The sequence below is a fragment of the Rhamphochromis longiceps genome, linkage group LG9, assembly GCF_057381845.1.
Source record: "Rhamphochromis longiceps isolate RC_006_pf linkage group LG9, R_longiceps_female_GT1.1, whole genome shotgun sequence".
NCBI classification, from domain to species: domain Eukaryota; kingdom Metazoa; phylum Chordata; class Actinopteri; order Cichliformes; family Cichlidae; genus Rhamphochromis; species Rhamphochromis longiceps.
Window position 1 is genome coordinate 13,804,117 of NC_140565.1, and position 16,588 is coordinate 13,820,704.

At 46.4% G+C, this 16,588-nt stretch overlaps 14 non-coding genes across 14 annotated transcripts; all 14 read right to left on the reverse strand.

Annotated features, from left to right (window-relative positions):
* Positions 1-418: 418 nt before the first annotated feature.
* trnas-aga (transfer RNA serine (anticodon AGA)) lies at positions 419-500 on the reverse strand. The gene has a single exon. It is a non-coding gene; the product is annotated as a tRNA-Ser (tRNA).
* A 575-nt stretch (positions 501-1,075) lies between these two features.
* trnag-ucc (transfer RNA glycine (anticodon UCC)) lies at positions 1,076-1,147 on the reverse strand. Its single transcript has one exon. It is a non-coding gene; the product is annotated as a tRNA-Gly (tRNA).
* A 1,360-nt stretch (positions 1,148-2,507) lies between these two features.
* Positions 2,508-2,589, reverse strand: trnas-aga (transfer RNA serine (anticodon AGA)). The gene has a single exon. It is a non-coding gene; the product is annotated as a tRNA-Ser (tRNA).
* Positions 2,590-3,164: 575 nt separating this feature from the next.
* trnag-ucc (transfer RNA glycine (anticodon UCC)) lies at positions 3,165-3,236 on the reverse strand. Its single transcript has one exon. It is a non-coding gene; the product is annotated as a tRNA-Gly (tRNA).
* Positions 3,237-4,596: 1,360 nt separating this feature from the next.
* On the reverse strand, positions 4,597-4,678 carry trnas-aga (transfer RNA serine (anticodon AGA)). The gene has a single exon. It is a non-coding gene; the product is annotated as a tRNA-Ser (tRNA).
* Positions 4,679-5,253: 575 nt separating this feature from the next.
* trnag-ucc (transfer RNA glycine (anticodon UCC)) lies at positions 5,254-5,325 on the reverse strand. The gene has a single exon. It is a non-coding gene; the product is annotated as a tRNA-Gly (tRNA).
* Positions 5,326-6,685: 1,360 nt separating this feature from the next.
* trnas-aga (transfer RNA serine (anticodon AGA)) lies at positions 6,686-6,767 on the reverse strand. Its single transcript has one exon. It is a non-coding gene; the product is annotated as a tRNA-Ser (tRNA).
* A 575-nt stretch (positions 6,768-7,342) lies between these two features.
* On the reverse strand, positions 7,343-7,414 carry trnag-ucc (transfer RNA glycine (anticodon UCC)). Its single transcript has one exon. It is a non-coding gene; the product is annotated as a tRNA-Gly (tRNA).
* A 1,360-nt stretch (positions 7,415-8,774) lies between these two features.
* Positions 8,775-8,856, reverse strand: trnas-aga (transfer RNA serine (anticodon AGA)). Its single transcript has one exon. It is a non-coding gene; the product is annotated as a tRNA-Ser (tRNA).
* Positions 8,857-9,431: 575 nt separating this feature from the next.
* On the reverse strand, positions 9,432-9,503 carry trnag-ucc (transfer RNA glycine (anticodon UCC)). The gene has a single exon. It is a non-coding gene; the product is annotated as a tRNA-Gly (tRNA).
* Positions 9,504-10,863: 1,360 nt separating this feature from the next.
* Positions 10,864-10,945, reverse strand: trnas-aga (transfer RNA serine (anticodon AGA)). Its single transcript has one exon. It is a non-coding gene; the product is annotated as a tRNA-Ser (tRNA).
* A 2,007-nt stretch (positions 10,946-12,952) lies between these two features.
* On the reverse strand, positions 12,953-13,034 carry trnas-aga (transfer RNA serine (anticodon AGA)). The gene has a single exon. It is a non-coding gene; the product is annotated as a tRNA-Ser (tRNA).
* Positions 13,035-13,609: 575 nt separating this feature from the next.
* trnag-ucc (transfer RNA glycine (anticodon UCC)) lies at positions 13,610-13,681 on the reverse strand. The gene has a single exon. It is a non-coding gene; the product is annotated as a tRNA-Gly (tRNA).
* Positions 13,682-15,041: 1,360 nt separating this feature from the next.
* Positions 15,042-15,123, reverse strand: trnas-aga (transfer RNA serine (anticodon AGA)). The gene has a single exon. It is a non-coding gene; the product is annotated as a tRNA-Ser (tRNA).
* Positions 15,124-16,588: the final 1,465 nt, after the last annotated feature.

Sequence of the window (16,588 nt, forward strand, 5' to 3'; positions counted from 1 at the left end):
AGTGAAAAGCAGTGTTCCAAACAATGAAATGTGTCCACTCCTTGTGCTTTTCATGCAGTAATGTTTGAAGCTATTTCTGCTGTTGTCCCATTCCCGGTGAAATCCGCTGTGCCTCCAATCCCGATCCCAGTCCTCTCGCAAAGCAATCAGCATTTGTCAGACGCATGAGTCATTGGCGGTACTCAGACTGGATCCTGGACGACTACACGGGGGCACGTGTGGGGTGGCTAAGAGACCAATTGAAGGATGCCATGTTTACTGAATATGTGCCTAATTTTGTCAGGACATAGCTGGGTCCATTGCTTCTGCGTGCTCTATTTTCACAAGCAAAGGCCTGGCTCTTTCTCCTGGCACCTTCTCAGGTGATCTCCATGCCTTCTTCTCAAATCAACGACTGGACTGCCGCAAAATAGCTGACCGTTGTCGACAGGATTCGAACCTGTGCGGGGAGACCCCAATGGATTTCTAGTCCATCGCCTTGACCGCTCGGCCACAACAACCACATTGGGCTGTGGAACTACATACTTGAAAGACATACGTCTTCCAAGTCCTACGCCACACATCTTTCAAGTAGGATGTGCACAACAACGGCCACGCTGGATTGTAAATGCGGTAGCTGCATGACTTTGGTGCGAAAGCTTGTGGTTTTGCAGTTCCGTGAGATTGGTGCAGCACAGCTGCGGTTGAAGCTAACTGGCTGACATTAGCTTGCTTGTTTGCATGAACAGTAACACACACAGCTGATGATTTTGCCACCGCAAAGAGCTGATCAGTACATGGTTAGTAAAATGTTATCTTCATTCCAAACATTGAGCACAATATTTAAAGTGGGACTGGGTGTCTTTATGAAGAAGTAGCGTGTCCAATCCCAGTTTCATGTAAGAAGGTATAGGTATGAAGTGATGAGAACTCAAAGCCTGTGTGAACAGTGTCTTTCCACAGTAAACGGTAGCAGCGAGGCCGATGAAGAATGCACCTGGCCTGACATTGTAAGCATTTGCAGAAAGAGAGGAGAACGTTTTTAGTGTAAAACAATACGCAGCCCACATGCTTGAACAGCACTGCGAGTGGCAACTGCGATGGCCGGGAATCGAACCCGGGTCAACTGCTTGGAAGGAAGCTATGCTCGCCACTATACCACCATCGCTGTGAAAGAACGCAAAATCACTGATTCATTGTCCGGCTTATACAGATTTTCAGGACAATTAACAAGGTGGGCATTGTGATTACTCGCTTGTCAGGTTCTAAACTGGTCAAAAGGTAGATCACTAAAAAGACTAGTGCTTTCATGCAACTGCACATTTAATCTCATCAGCAAAGCTTCTTTGCTACTCAAGTGTGGCCTCTCACGCATTTAAACTCTTGCGTGATTTTTAGCACCTTGAGAGTCGCAATGGTCACGCGAGTTCTTCAGGTCACAGCAGACAAGGTGAGAATAGGTGTGAATCTGTCTTGGGACGAATCTGGGACGAGGACGTCTTTGGCTCCTCTTTCAAGTTATTGGACTTTGGCAAAAAGGTTTTACGCTTAATTCAAAAATGAGAGCAAGTGTCTGTGTCCCGAATACAAAGTGGGAGCTGGTTCCATAGAGAGGGGCCTGAAAAGTGATGGCTCTGCCTTCCATTGCACTTTTATATCCCCTCGGAAGCCAGCAGTCTGAGAGCAAAGCACTCTGTTGGGATGATATGGCACTGTGAGATCTTGTAGACAAAATTGGTGGTGATTATTCAAGACCTTGTGTGTGAGGGCAAGTATTTGGATTTTTATTTGGGATTTAATTGGGAGCCAATGAAGAGAGAAGTCCATATGGGGGAAATCTACTCTGTCCTTCCAGTCCCTGACTGTGCTCTGGATGCAGCGTTTTGTAAAACAGTGTAAAGGCTTTTCAGGAAGCTTTTAGGACACTGTGAAAATACTGAATTTGAATAGTGGAGGCTAGAAGTAGTGAATGTATCCTTCCTCTCTATCATTAGATGGAGAGAGTGTACAAAGGCCGGCATAGTGGGTCTGTGGCCACTCTTGCTTGCGCTTTTGCGTGTCCGTCAGCCAGCTGTGGAGAAGAGCAAAGTTTTTACATGCAAAGAGCTGTAGTGAAAAGCAGTGTTCCAAACAATGAAATGTGTCCACTCCTTGTGCTTTTCATGCAGTAATGTTTGAAGCTATTTCTGCTGTTGTCCCATTCCCGGTGAAATCCGCTGTGCCTCCAATCCCGATCCCAGTCCTCTCGCAAAGCAATCAGCATTTGTCAGACGCATGAGTCATTGGCGGTACTCAGACTGGATCCTGGACGACTACACGGGGGCACGTGTGGGGTGGCTAAGAGACCAATTGAAGGATGCCATGTTTACTGAATATGTGCCTAATTTTGTCAGGACATAGCTGGGTCCATTGCTTCTGCGTGCTCTATTTTCACAAGCAAAGGCCTGGCTCTTTCTCCTGGCACCTTCTCAGGTGATCTCCATGCCTTCTTCTCAAATCAACGACTGGACTGCCGCAAAATAGCTGACCGTTGTCGACAGGATTCGAACCTGTGCGGGGAGACCCCAATGGATTTCTAGTCCATCGCCTTGACCGCTCGGCCACAACAACCACATTGGGCTGTGGAACTACATACTTGAAAGACATACGTCTTCCAAGTCCTACGCCACACATCTTTCAAGTAGGATGTGCACAACAACGGCCACGCTGGATTGTAAATGCGGTAGCTGCATGACTTTGGTGCGAAAGCTTGTGGTTTTGCAGTTCCGTGAGATTGGTGCAGCACAGCTGCGGTTGAAGCTAACTGGCTGACATTAGCTTGCTTGTTTGCATGAACAGTAACACACACAGCTGATGATTTTGCCACCGCAAAGAGCTGATCAGTACATGGTTAGTAAAATGTTATCTTCATTCCAAACATTGAGCACAATATTTAAAGTGGGACTGGGTGTCTTTATGAAGAAGTAGCGTGTCCAATCCCAGTTTCATGTAAGAAGGTATAGGTATGAAGTGATGAGAACTCAAAGCCTGTGTGAACAGTGTCTTTCCACAGTAAACGGTAGCAGCGAGGCCGATGAAGAATGCACCTGGCCTGACATTGTAAGCATTTGCAGAAAGAGAGGAGAACGTTTTTAGTGTAAAACAATACGCAGCCCACATGCTTGAACAGCACTGCGAGTGGCAACTGCGATGGCCGGGAATCGAACCCGGGTCAACTGCTTGGAAGGAAGCTATGCTCGCCACTATACCACCATCGCTGTGAAAGAACGCAAAATCACTGATTCATTGTCCGGCTTATACAGATTTTCAGGACAATTAACAAGGTGGGCATTGTGATTACTCGCTTGTCAGGTTCTAAACTGGTCAAAAGGTAGATCACTAAAAAGACTAGTGCTTTCATGCAACTGCACATTTAATCTCATCAGCAAAGCTTCTTTGCTACTCAAGTGTGGCCTCTCACGCATTTAAACTCTTGCGTGATTTTTAGCACCTTGAGAGTCGCAATGGTCACGCGAGTTCTTCAGGTCACAGCAGACAAGGTGAGAATAGGTGTGAATCTGTCTTGGGACGAATCTGGGACGAGGACGTCTTTGGCTCCTCTTTCAAGTTATTGGACTTTGGCAAAAAGGTTTTACGCTTAATTCAAAAATGAGAGCAAGTGTCTGTGTCCCGAATACAAAGTGGGAGCTGGTTCCATAGAGAGGGGCCTGAAAAGTGATGGCTCTGCCTTCCATTGCACTTTTATATCCCCTCGGAAGCCAGCAGTCTGAGAGCAAAGCACTCTGTTGGGATGATATGGCACTGTGAGATCTTGTAGACAAAATTGGTGGTGATTATTCAAGACCTTGTGTGTGAGGGCAAGTATTTGGATTTTTATTTGGGATTTAATTGGGAGCCAATGAAGAGAGAAGTCCATATGGGGGAAATCTACTCTGTCCTTCCAGTCCCTGACTGTGCTCTGGATGCAGCGTTTTGTAAAACAGTGTAAAGGCTTTTCAGGAAGCTTTTAGGACACTGTGAAAATACTGAATTTGAATAGTGGAGGCTAGAAGTAGTGAATGTATCCTTCCTCTCTATCATTAGATGGAGAGAGTGTACAAAGGCCGGCATAGTGGGTCTGTGGCCACTCTTGCTTGCGCTTTTGCGTGTCCGTCAGCCAGCTGTGGAGAAGAGCAAAGTTTTTACATGCAAAGAGCTGTAGTGAAAAGCAGTGTTCCAAACAATGAAATGTGTCCACTCCTTGTGCTTTTCATGCAGTAATGTTTGAAGCTATTTCTGCTGTTGTCCCATTCCCGGTGAAATCCGCTGTGCCTCCAATCCCGATCCCAGTCCTCTCGCAAAGCAATCAGCATTTGTCAGACGCATGAGTCATTGGCGGTACTCAGACTGGATCCTGGACGACTACACGGGGGCACGTGTGGGGTGGCTAAGAGACCAATTGAAGGATGCCATGTTTACTGAATATGTGCCTAATTTTGTCAGGACATAGCTGGGTCCATTGCTTCTGCGTGCTCTATTTTCACAAGCAAAGGCCTGGCTCTTTCTCCTGGCACCTTCTCAGGTGATCTCCATGCCTTCTTCTCAAATCAACGACTGGACTGCCGCAAAATAGCTGACCGTTGTCGACAGGATTCGAACCTGTGCGGGGAGACCCCAATGGATTTCTAGTCCATCGCCTTGACCGCTCGGCCACAACAACCACATTGGGCTGTGGAACTACATACTTGAAAGACATACGTCTTCCAAGTCCTACGCCACACATCTTTCAAGTAGGATGTGCACAACAACGGCCACGCTGGATTGTAAATGCGGTAGCTGCATGACTTTGGTGCGAAAGCTTGTGGTTTTGCAGTTCCGTGAGATTGGTGCAGCACAGCTGCGGTTGAAGCTAACTGGCTGACATTAGCTTGCTTGTTTGCATGAACAGTAACACACACAGCTGATGATTTTGCCACCGCAAAGAGCTGATCAGTACATGGTTAGTAAAATGTTATCTTCATTCCAAACATTGAGCACAATATTTAAAGTGGGACTGGGTGTCTTTATGAAGAAGTAGCGTGTCCAATCCCAGTTTCATGTAAGAAGGTATAGGTATGAAGTGATGAGAACTCAAAGCCTGTGTGAACAGTGTCTTTCCACAGTAAACGGTAGCAGCGAGGCCGATGAAGAATGCACCTGGCCTGACATTGTAAGCATTTGCAGAAAGAGAGGAGAACGTTTTTAGTGTAAAACAATACGCAGCCCACATGCTTGAACAGCACTGCGAGTGGTAACTCCGATGGCCGGGAATCGAACCCGGGTCAACTGCTTGGAAGGCAGCTATGCTCGCCACTATACCACCATCGCTGTGAAAGAACGCAAAATCACTGATTCATTGTCCGGCTTATACAGATTTTCAGGACAATTAACAAGGTGGGCATTGTGATTACTCGCTTGTCAGGTTCTAAACTGGTCAAAAGGTAGATCACTAAAAAGACTAGTGCTTTCATGCAACTGCACATTTAATCTCATCAGCAAAGCTTCTTTGCTACTCAAGTGTGGCCTCTCACGCATTTAAACTCTTGCGTGATTTTTAGCACCTTGAGAGTCGCAATGGTCATGCGAGTTCTTCAGGTCACAGCAGACAAGGTGAGAATAGGTGTGAATCTGTCTTGGGACGAATCTGGGACGAGGACGTCTTTGGCTCCTCTTTCAAGTTATTGGACTTTGGCAAAAAGGTTTTACGCTTAATTCAAAAATGAGAGCAAGTGTCTGTGTCCCGAATACAAAGTGGGAGCTGGTTCCATAGAGAGGGGCCTGAAAAGTGATGGCTCTGCCTTCCATTGCACTTTTATATCCCCTCGGAAGCCAGCAGTCTGAGAGCAAAGCACTCTGTTGGGATGATATGGCACTGTGAGATCTTGTAGACAAAATTGGTGGTGATTATTCAAGACCTTGTGTGTGAGGGCAAGTATTTGGATTTTTATTTGGGATTTAATTGGGAGCCAATGAAGAGAGAAGTCCATATGGGGGAAATCTACTCTGTCCTTCCAGTCCCTGACTGTGCTCTGGATGCAGCGTTTTGTAAAACAGTGTAAAGGCTTTTCAGGAAGCTTTTAGGACACTGTGAAAATACTGAATTTGAATAGTGGAGGCTAGAAGTAGTGAATGTATCCTTCCTCTCTATCATTAGATGGAGAGAGTGTACAAAGGCCGGCATAGTGGGTCTGTGGCCACTCTTGCTTGCGCTTTTGCGTGTCCGTCAGCCAGCTGTGGAGAAGAGCAAAGTTTTTACATGCAAAGAGCTGTAGTGAAAAGCAGTGTTCCAAACAATGAAATGTGTCCACTCCTTGTGCTTTTCATGCAGTAATGTTTGAAGCTATTTCTGCTGTTGTCCCATTCCCGGTGAAATCCGCTGTGCCTCCAATCCCGATCCCAGTCCTCTCGCAAAGCAATCAGCATTTGTCAGACGCATGAGTCATTGGCGGTACTCAGACTGGATCCTGGACGACTACACGGGGGAACGTGTGGGGTGGCTAAGAGACCAATTGAAGGATGCCATGTTTACTGAATATGTGCCTAATTTTGTCAGGACATAGCTGGGTCCATTGCTTCTGCGTGCTCTATTTTCACAAGCAAAGGCCTGGCTCTTTCTCCTGGCACCTTCTCAGGTGATCTCCATGCCTTCTTCTCAAATCAACGTCTGGACTGCCGCAAAACAGCTGACCGTTGTCGACAGGATTCGAACCTGTGCGGGGAGACCCCAATGGATTTCTAGTCCATCGCCTTGACCGCTCGGCCACAACAACCACATTGGGCTGTGGAACTACATACTTGAAAGACATACGTCTTCCAAGTCCTACGCCACACATCTTTCAAGTAGGATGTGCACAACAACGGCCACGCTGGATTGTAAATGCGGTAGCTGCATGACTTTGGTGCGAAAGCTTGTGGTTTTGCAGTTCCGTGAGATTGGTGCAGCACAGCTGCGGTTGAAGCTAACTGGCTGACATTAGCTTGCTTGTTTGCATGAACAGTAACACACACAGCTGATGATTTTGCCACCGCAAAGAGCTGATCAGTACATGGTTAGTAAAATGTTATCTTCATTCCAAACATTCAGCACAATATTTAAAGTGGGACTGGGTGTCTTTATGAAGAAGTAGCGTGTCCAATCCCAGTTTCATGTAAGAAGGTATAGGTATGAAGTGATGAGAACTCAAAGCCTGTGTGAACAGTGTCTTTCCACAGTAAACGGTAGCAGCGAGGCCGATGAAGAATGCACCTGGCCTGACATTGTAAGCATTTGCAGAAAGAGAGGAGAACGTTTTTAGTGTAAAACAATACGCAGCCCACATGCTTGAACAGCACTGCGAGTGGCAACTGCGATGGCCGGGAATCGAACCCGGGTCAACTGCTTGGAAGGGAGCTATGCTCGCCACTATACCACCATCGCTGTGAAAGAACGCAAAATCACTGATTCATTGTCCGGCTTATACAGATTTTCAGGACAATTAACAAGGTGGGCATTGTGATTACTCGCTTGTCAGGTTCTAAACTGGTCAAAAGGTAGATCACTAAAAAGACTAGTGCTTTCATGCAACTGCACATTTAATCTCATCAGCAAAGCTTCTTTGCTACTCAAGTGTGGCCTCTCACGCATTTAAACTCTTGCGTGATTTTTAGCACCTTGAGAGTCGCAATGGTCACGCGAGTTCTTCAGGTCACAGCAGACAAGGTGAGAATAGGTGTGAATCTGTCTTGGGACGAATCTGGGACGAGGACGTCTTTGGCTCCTCTTTCAAGTTATTGGACTTTGGCAAAAAGGTTTTACGCTTAATTCAAAAATGAGAGCAAGTGTCTGTGTCCCGAATACAAAGTGGGAGCTGGTTCCACAGAGAGGGGCCTGAAAAGTGATGGCTCTGCCTTCCATTGCACTTTTATATCCCCTCGGAAGCCAGCAGTCTGAGAGCAAAGCACTCTGTTGGGATGATATGGCACTGTGAGATCTTGTAGACAAAATTGGTGGTGATTATTCAAGACCTTGTGTGTGAGGGCAAGTATTTGGATTTTTATTTGGGATTTAATTGGGAGCCAATGAAGAGAGAAGTCCATATGGGGGAAATCTACTCTGTCCTTCCAGTCCCTGACTGTGCTCTGGATGCAGCGTTTTGTAAAACAGTGTAAAGGCTTTTCAGGAAGCTTTTAGGACACTGTGAAAATACTGAATTTGAATAGTGGAGGCTAGAAGTAGTGAATGTATCCTTCCTCTCTATCATTAGATGGAGAGAGTGTACAAAGGCCGGCATAGTGGGTCTGTGGCCACTCTTGCTTGCGCTTTTGCGTGTCCGTCAGCCAGCTGTGGAGAAGAGCAAAGTTTTTACATGCAAAGAGCTGTAGTGAAAAGCAGTGTTCCAAACAATGAAATGTGTCCACTCCTTGTGCTTTTCATGCAGTAATGTTTGAAGCTATTTCTGCTGTTGTCCCATTCCCGGTGAAATCCGCTGTGCCTCCAATCCCGATCCCAGTCCTCTCGCAAAGCAATCAGCATTTGTCAGACGCATGAGTCATTGGCGGTACTCAGACTGGATCCTGGACGACTACACGGGGGAACGTGTGGGGTGGCTAAGAGACCAATTGAAGGATGCCATGTTTACTGAATATGTGCCTAATTTTGTCAGGACATAGCTGGGTCCATTGCTTCTGCGTGCTCTATTTTCACAAGCAAAGGCCTGGCTCTTTCTCCTGGCACCTTCTCAGGTGATCTCCATGCCTTCTTCTCAAATCAACGACTGGACTGCCGCAAAATAGCTGACCGTTGTCGACAGGATTCGAACCTGTGCGGGGAGACCCCAATGGATTTCTAGTCCATCGCCTTGACCGCTCGGCCACAACAACCACATTGGGCTGTGGAACTACATACTTGAAAGACATACGTCTTCCAAGTCCTACGCCACACATCTTTCAAGTAGGATGTGCACAACAACGGCCACGCTGGATTGTAAATGCGGTAGCTGCATGACTTTGGTGCGAAAGCTTGTGGTTTTGCAGTTCCGTGAGATTGGTGCAGCACAGCTGCGGTTGAAGCTAACTGGCTGACATTAGCTTGCTTGTTTGCATGAACAGTAACACACACAGCTGATGATTTTGCCACCGCAAAGAGCTGATCAGTACATGGTTAGTAAAATGTTATCTTCATTCCAAACATTCAGCACAATATTTAAAGTGGGACTGGGTGTCTTTATGAAGAAGTAGCGTGTCCAATCCCAGTTTCATGTAAGAAGGTATAGGTATGAAGTGATGAGAACTCAAAGCCTGTGTGAACAGTGTCTTTCCACAGTAAACGGTAGCAGCGAGGCCGATGAAGAATGCACCTGGCCTGACATTGTAAGCATTTGCAGAAAGAGAGGAGAACGTTTTTAGTGTAAAACAATACGCAGCCCACATGCTTGAACAGCACTGCGAGTGGCAACTGCGATGGCCGGGAATCGAACCCGGGTCAACTGCTTGGAAGGGAGCTATGCTCGCCACTATACCACCATCGCTGTGAAAGAACGCAAAATCACTGATTCATTGTCCGGCTTATACAGATTTTCAGGACAATTAACAAGGTGGGCATTGTGATTACTCGCTTGTCAGGTTCTAAACTGGTCAAAAGGTAGATCACTAAAAAGACTAGTGCTTTCATGCAACTGCACATTTAATCTCATCAGCAAAGCTTCTTTGCTACTCAAGTGTGGCCTCTCACGCATTTAAACTCTTGCGTGATTTTTAGCACCTTGAGAGTCGCAATGGTCACGCGAGTTCTTCAGGTCACAGCAGACAAGGTGAGAATAGGTGTGAATCTGTCTTGGGACGAATCTGGGACGAGGACGTCTTTGGCTCCTCTTTCAAGTTATTGGACTTTGGCAAAAAGGTTTTACGCTTAATTCAAAAATGAGAGCAAGTGTCTGTGTCCCGAATACAAAGTGGGAGCTGGTTCCATAGAGAGGGGCCTGAAAAGTGATGGCTCTGCCTTCCATTGCACTTTTATATCCCCTCGGAAGCCAGCAGTCTGAGAGCAAAGCACTCTGTTGGGATGATATGGCACTGTGAGATCTTGTAGACAAAATTGGTGGTGATTATTCAAGACCTTGTGTGTGAGGGCAAGTATTTGGATTTTTATTTGGGATTTAATTGGGAGCCAATGAAGAGAGAAGTCCATATGGGGGAAATCTACTCTGTCCTTCCAGTCCCTGACTGTGCTCTGGATGCAGCGTTTTGTAAAACAGTGTAAAGGCTTTTCAGGAAGCTTTTAGGACACTGTGAAAATACTGAATTTGAATAGTGGAGGCTAGAAGTAGTGAATGTATCCTTCCTCTCTATCATTAGATGGAGAGAGTGTACAAAGGCCGGCATAGTGGGTCTGTGGCCACTCTTGCTTGCGCTTTTGCGTGTCCGTCAGCCAGCTGTGGAGAAGAGCAAAGTTTTTACATGCAAAGAGCTGTAGTGAAAAGCAGTGTTCCAAACAATGAAATGTGTCCACTCCTTGTGCTTTTCATGCAGTAATGTTTGAAGCTATTTCTGCTGTTGTCCCATTCCCGGTGAAATCCGCTGTGCCTCCAATCCCGATCCCAGTCCTCTCGCAAAGCAATCAGCATTTGTCAGACGCATGAGTCATTGGCGGTACTCAGACTGGATCCTGGACGACTACACGGGGGCACGTTTGGGGTGGCTAAGAGACCAATTGAAGGATGCCATGTTTACTGAATATGTGCCTAATTTTGTCAGGACATAGCTGGGTCCATTGCTTCTGCGTGCTCTATTTTCACAAGCAAAGGCCTGGCTCTTTCTCCTGGCACCTTCTCAGGTGATCTCCATGCCTTCTTCTCAAATCAACGACTGGACTGCCGCAAAATAGCTGACCGTTGTCGACAGGATTCGAACCTGTGCGGGGAGACCCCAATGGATTTCTAGTCCATCGCCTTGACCGCTCGGCCACAACAACCACATTGGGCTGTGGAACTACATACTTGAAAGACATACGTCTTCCAAGTCCTACGCCACACATCTTTCAAGTAGGATGTGCACAACAACGGCCACGCTGGATTGTAAATGCGGTAGCTGCATGACTTTGGTGCGAAAGCTTGTGGTTTTGCAGTTCCGTGAGATTGGTGCAGCACAGCTGCGGTTGAAGCTAACTGGCTGACATTAGCTTGCTTGTTTGCATGAACAGTAACACACACAGCTGATGATTTTGCCACCGCAAAGAGCTGATCAGTACATGGTTAGTAAAATGTTATCTTCATTCCAAACATTGAGCACAATATTTAAAGTGGGACTGGGTGTCTTTATGAAGAAGTAGCGTGTCCAATCCCAGTTTCATGTAAGAAGGTATAGGTATGAAGTGATGAGAACTCAAAGCCTGTGTGAACAGTGTCTTTCCACAGTAAACGGTAGCAGCGAGGCCGATGAAGAATGCACCTGGCCTGACATTGTAAGCATTTGCAGAAAGAGAGGAGAACGTTTTTAGTGTAAAACAATACGCAGCCCACATGCTTGAACAGCACTGCGAGTGGCAACTGCGATGGCCGGGAATCGAACACCGGTCAACTGCTTGGAAGGCAGCTATGCTCGCCACTATACCACCATCGCTGTGAAAGAACGCAAAATCACTGATTCATTGTCCGGCTTATACAGATTTTCAGGACAATTAACAAGGTGGGCATTGTGATTACTCGCTTGTCAGGTTCTAAACTGGTCAAAAGGTAGATCACTAAAAAGACTAGTGCTTTCATGCAACTGCACATTTAATCTCATCAGCAAAGCTTCTTTGCTACTCAAGTGTGGCCTCTCACGCATTTAAACTCTTGCGTGATTTTTAGCACCTTGAGAGTCGCAATGGTCACGCGAGTTCTTCAGGTCACAGCAGACAAGGTGAGAATAGGTGTGAATCTGTCTTGGGACGAATCTGGGACGAGGACGTCTTTGGCTCCTCTTTCAAGTTATTGGACTTTGGCAAAAAGGTTTTACGCTTAATTCAAAAATGAGAGCAAGTGTCTGTGTCCCGAATACAAAGTGGGAGCTGGTTCCATAGAGAGGGGCCTGAAAAGTGATGGCTCTGCCTTCCATTGCACTTTTATATCCCCTCGGAAGCCAGCAGTCTGAGAGCAAAGCACTCTGTTGGGATGATATGGCACTGTGAGATCTTGTAGACAAAATTGGTGGTGATTATTCAAGACCTTGTGTGTGAGGGCAAGTATTTGGATTTTTATTTGGGATTTAATTGGGAGCCAATGAAGAGAGAAGTCCATATGGGGGAAATCTACTCTGTCCTTCCAGTCCCTGACTGTGCTCTGGATGCAGCGTTTTGTAAAACAGTGTAAAGGCTTTTCAGGAAGCTTTTAGGACACTGTGAAAATACTGAATTTGAATAGTGGAGGCTAGAAGTAGTGAATGTATCCTTCCTCTCTATCATTAGATGGAGAGAGTGTACAAAGGCCGGCATAGTGGGTCTGTGGCCACTCTTGCTTGCGCTTTTGCGTGTCCGTCAGCCAGCTGTGGAGAAGAGCAAAGTTTTTACATGCAAAGAGCTGTAGTGAAAAGCAGTGTTCCAAACAATGAAATGTGTCCACTCCTTGTGCTTTTCATGCAGTAATGTTTGAAGCTATTTCTGCTGTTGTCCCATTCCCGGTGAAATCCGCTGTGCCTCCAATCCCGATCCCAGTCCTCTCGCAAAGCAATCAGCATTTGTCAGACGCATGAGTCATTGGCGGTACTCAGACTGGATCCTGGACGACTACACGGGGGCACGTTTGGGGTGGCTAAGAGACCAATTGAAGGATGCCATGTTTACTGAATATGTGCCTAATTTTGTCAGGACATAGCTGGGTCCATTGCTTCTGCGTGCTCTATTTTCACAAGCAAAGGCCTGGCTCTTTCTCCTGGCACCTTCTCAGGTGATCTCCATGCCTTCTTCTCAAATCAACGACTGGACTGCCGCAAAATAGCTGACCGTTGTCGACAGGATTCGAACCTGTGCGGGGAGACCCCAATGGATTTCTAGTCCATCGCCTTGACCGCTCGGCCACAACAACCACATTGGGCTGTGGAACTACATACTTGAAAGACATACGTCTTCCAAGTCCTACGCCACACATCTTTCAAGTAGGATGTGCACAACAACGGCCACGCTGGATTGTAAATGCGGTAGCTGCATGACTTTGGTGCGAAAGCTTGTGGTTTTGCAGTTCCGTGAGATTGGTGCAGCACAGCTGCGGTTGAAGCTAACTGGCTGACATTAGCTTGCTTGTTTGCATGAACAGTAACACACACAGCTGATGATTTTGCCACCGCAAAGAGCTGATCAGTACATGGTTAGTAAAATGTTATCTTCATTCCAAACATTGAGCACAATATTTAAAGTGGGACTGGGTGTCTTTATGAAGAAGTAGCGTGTCCAATCCCAGTTTCATGTAAGAAGGTATAGGTATGAAGTGATGAGAACTCAAAGCCTGTGTGAACAGTGTCTTTCCACAGTAAACGGTAGCAGCGAGGCCGATGAAGAATGCACCTGGCCTGACATTGTAAGCATTTGCAGAAAGAGAGGAGAACGTTTTTAGTGTAAAACAATACGCAGCCCACATGCTTGAACAGCACTGCGAGTGGCAACTGCGATGGCCGGGAATCGAACCCGGGTCAACTGCTTGGAAGGCAGCTATGCTCGCCACTATACCACCATCGCTGTGAAAGAACGCAAAATCACTGATTCATTGTCCGGCTTATACAGATTTTCAGGACAATTAACAAGGTGGGCATTGTGATTACTCGCTTGTCAGGTTCTAAACTGGTCAAAAGGTAGATCACTAAAAAGACTAGTGCTTTCATGCAACTGCACATTTAATCTCATCAGCAAAGCTTCTTTGCTACTCAAGTGTGGCCTCTCACGCATTTAAACTCTTGCGTGATTTTTAGCACCTTGAGAGTCGCAATGGTCACGCGAGTTCTTCAGGTCACAGCAGACAAGGTGAGAATAGGTGTGAATCTGTCTTGGGACGAATCTGGGACGAGGACGTCTTTGGCTCCTCTTTCAAGTTATTGGACTTTGGCAAAAAGGTTTTACGCTTAATTCAAAAATGAGAGCAAGTGTCTGTGTCCCGAATACAAAGTGGGAGCTGGTTCCATAGAGAGGGGCCTGAAAAGTGATGGCTCTGCCTTCCATTGCACTTTTATATCCCCTCGGAAGCCAGCAGTCTGAGAGCAAAGCACTCTGTTGGGATGATATGGCACTGTGAGATCTTGTAGACAAAATTGGTGGTGATTATTCAAGACCTTGTGTGTGAGGGCAAGTATTTGGATTTTTATTTGGGATTTAATTGGGAGCCAATGAAGAGAGAAGTCCATATGGGGGAAATCTACTCTGTCCTTCCAGTCCCTGACTGTGCTCTGGATGCAGCGTTTTGTAAAACAGTGTAAAGGCTTTTCAGGAAGCTTTTAGGACACTGTGAAAATACTGAATTTGAATAGTGGAGGCTAGAAGTAGTGAATGTATCCTTCCTCTCTATCATTAGATGGAGAGAGTGTACAAAGGCCGGCATAGTGGGTCTGTGGCCACTCTTGCTTGCGCTTTTGCGTGTCCGTCAGCCAGCTGTGGAGAAGAGCAAAGTTTTTACATGCAAAGAGCTGTAGTGAAAAGCAGTGTTCCAAACAATGAAATGTGTCCACTCCTTGTGCTTTTCATGCAGTAATGTTTGAAGCTATTTCTGCTGTTGTCCCATTCCCGGTGAAATCCGCTGTGCCTCCAATCCCGATCCCAGTCCTCTCGCAAAGCAATCAGCATTTGTCAGACGCATGAGTCATTGGCGGTACTCAGACTGGATCCTGGACGACTACACGGGGGCACGTGTGGGGTGGCTAAGAGACCAATTGAAGGATGCCATGTTTACTGAATATGTGCCTAATTTTGTCAGGACATAGCTGGGTCCATTGCTTCTGCGTGCTCTATTTTCACAAGCAAAGGCCTGGCTCTTTCTCCTGGCACCTTCTCAGGTGATCTCCATGCCTTCTTCTCAAATCAACGACTGGACTGCCGCAAAATAGCTAACCGTTGTCGACAGGATTCGAACCTGTGCGGGGAGACCCCAATGGATTTCTAGTCCATCGCCTTGACCGCTCGGCCACAACAACCACATTGGGCTGTGGAACTACATACTTGAAAGACATACGTCCTACAAAGTCCTACTCCACACATCTTTCAAGTAGGATGTGCACAACAACGGCCACGCTGGATTGTAAATGCGGTAGCTGCATGACTTTGGTGCGAAAGCTTGTGGTTTTGCAGTTCCGTGAGATTGGTGCAGCACAGCTGCGGTTGAAGCTAGCTGGCTGACATTAGCTTGCTTGTTTGCATGAACAGTAACACACACAGCTGATGATTTTGCCACCGCAAAGAGCTGATCAGTACATGGTTAGTAAAATGTTATCTTCATTCCAAACATTGAGCACAATATTTAAAGTGGGACTGGGTGTCTTTATGAAGAAGTAGCGTGTCCAATCACAGTTTCATGTAAGAAGGTATAGGTATGAAGTGATGAGAACTCAAAGCCTGTTTGAACAGTGTCTTTCCACAGCAAACGGTAGCAGCGAGGCCGATGAAGAATGCACCTGGCCTGACATTGTAAGCATTTGCAGAAAGAGCGGAGAACGTTTTTAGTGTAAAATAGTACGCAGCCCACATGCTTGAACAGCACTGCGAGTGGCAACTGCGATGGCCGGGAATCGAACACCGGTCAACTGCTTGGAAGGCAGCTATGCTCGCCACTATACCACCATCTCTGCGAAAGAATGCAACATCACTGATTCATTGTCCGGCTTATAAAGCTTTTCAGGACAATTAACAAGGTGGGCATTGTGATTACTCGCTTGTCAGGTTCTAAACTGGTCAAAAGGTAGATCACTAAAAAGACTAGTGCTTTCATGCAACTGCACATTTAATCTCATCAGCAAAGCTTCTTTGCTACTCAAGTGTGGCCTCTCACGCATTTAAACTCTTGCGTGATTTTTAGCACCTTGAGAGTCGCAATGGTCACGCGAGTTCTTCAGGTCACAGCAGACAAGGTGAGAATAGGTGTGAATCTGTCTTGGGACGAATCTGGGACGAGGACGTCTTTGGCTCCTCTTTCAAGTTATTGGACTTTGGCAAAAAGGTTTTACGCTTAATTCAAAAATGAGAGCAAGTGTCTGTGTCCCGAATACAAAGTGGGAGCTGGTTCCATAGAGAGGGGCCTGAAAAGTGATGGCTCTGCCTTCCATTGCACTTTTATATCCCCTCGGAAGCCAGCAGTCTGAGAGCAAAGCACTCTGTTGGGATGATATGGCACTGTGAGATCTTGTAGACAAAATTGGTGGTGATTATTCAAGACCTTGTGTGTGAGGGCAAGTATTTGGATTTTTATTTGGGATTTAATTGGGAGCCAATGAAGAGAGAAGTCCATATGGGGGAAATCTACTCTGTCCTTCCAGTCCCTGACTGTGCTCTGGATGCAGCGTTTTGTAAAACAGTGTAAAGGCTTTTCAGGAAGCTTTTAGGACACTGTGAAAATACTGAATTTGAATAGTGGAGGCTAGAAGTAGTGAATGTATCCTTCCTCTC